A 1,543-nucleotide genomic window follows, 5' to 3' on the forward strand; every position below is an offset into this window, starting at 1 on the left:
AGAATGTTCTTGACAACCAGTACAAAACGAAAGCGACAGGAAATAAATGAACGCGTTATAAAAACAAAAACGAGATTCTCAATAAAAATAAAGCGTCTGTTCACAATGCGCCGAAAAAACTTCTCCAAAACAGCTTGCTGAAGTGATATGGCGCTACATTCAAATATCTTGTAGTCGCCACTATTTTTGTTTTGCTTTCAAATGTTAATCGTATTATTAATCTAGTCTACTGTTTTATTTACAGTCAACAAATACTGCAATAGCTGCGTGTTATTTATAGATTTTTTTTAAATGGAGAACAATACAATCTGCTACACAATATACTTCGAGATACGTGAAACTACCAAAGCCAACTACAGAGATATACTAATGCTAACAAATGACTAAGTATTAACTTTTTGAACAAAGATCTGTTGTTTTTTGAGAATTTTAAAATTTGTAACATGCTAGTATTTGATTTTCCTTCGCTCAATTTTGTTTAACGTTACGTCACTTTCGTTTTGTATGAGAGGTCAAGGACGTTTTGATTACATATGCATTCAGCAAGATTACCGTATTTAATTACATCAATTAACGGTCTGTGTTCAAATCCGTTAAGATTGACATCGACAGTCAACATTCCGGGGTCGATAAAAAAAGTACCAGTCACTAACTAGCTGCATGTTTATAAGTTTATTATTTATGGCCTTGTCTTGTCTAGTTGTTATCAAGTTGTCTCCCTTTGCTCTCTGAGTTCGATTCCCGCCAAGGTTTGATTTTGCATTTCATTCTTTCAGAAATGGGAAGGACTAGTGATAAAATATAAAAATAGAGAGTCGTTGGAGATAGGGGAAGTGTGGAATCAATATAATCGAATATTGCATACCATCATGCTTCTTCTAAGAAAATCTGTGACCTTATGCCTCTATTAAAAAACACGTACATATATATATATATATATATATATATATATATATTTGTGTATAGGCTAGATATATCTATACACATACATACATATATGTATCCATATACATACATGTGTGTGCGTGTGTACTCTGGTGTCCAAAAAATAAAAAAGGAAAGAAAAACTGCTTCGGTTCGTGGCTAAATCGCCCATGTCATTACATTTGAAAGACCCGTATCCATGCGGTAGTGCGCATGCCTGAACCTCATCATTACGAAAGAGAGGAGACGGTCGTTGTTTGAAAACATTTATATATACATATATATATATATTTATATATATATGTATATATAAATATATATACACACATACATACATACATACATACACACACACACACGCTCATACATATATATTTCCTGTGTCTTCTCTCTCCCTCTCTCTTTCTCTGTCCTCTCTTTATTTCGCGTCTTCAGTTTTTGGGGTCACCCCCCTTCGTTTATTTACCAAAATAGCTGTTAAACCCCCTAATTGAAAGGTACGTGCTTATGCTATACTAATTACAATTTTAATTCATTAATTTATATATTAGTATATACATGTATAGTATAAACATACACACACGCATATATATATATATATATATATATATATATATAT

General features: G+C 32.3%; 1 protein-coding gene across 2 annotated transcripts in view; it reads left to right on the forward strand.

Annotated features, from left to right (window-relative positions):
* The first annotated feature begins 246 nt into the window (after positions 1–246).
* LOC106878788 (heterogeneous nuclear ribonucleoprotein R) overlaps positions 247–1,543 on the forward strand; it is a 51,052-nt gene continuing 49,755 nt past the window's right edge. The window contains exon 1 of one of the 2 annotated variants that reach the window (XM_052967318.1): positions 247–387. The gene's annotated coding sequence lies outside the window, so the exon portion shown is untranslated. Of the gene's footprint in view, positions 388–1,131; positions 1,422–1,543 lie in introns of those variants that run through there. The other variant, XM_052967316.1, reaches the window with a different exon arrangement.

The sequence above is a fragment of the Octopus bimaculoides genome, chromosome 4 (assembly GCF_001194135.2).
Source record: "Octopus bimaculoides isolate UCB-OBI-ISO-001 chromosome 4, ASM119413v2, whole genome shotgun sequence".
NCBI classification, from domain to species: Eukaryota; Metazoa; Mollusca; class Cephalopoda; order Octopoda; family Octopodidae; genus Octopus; species Octopus bimaculoides.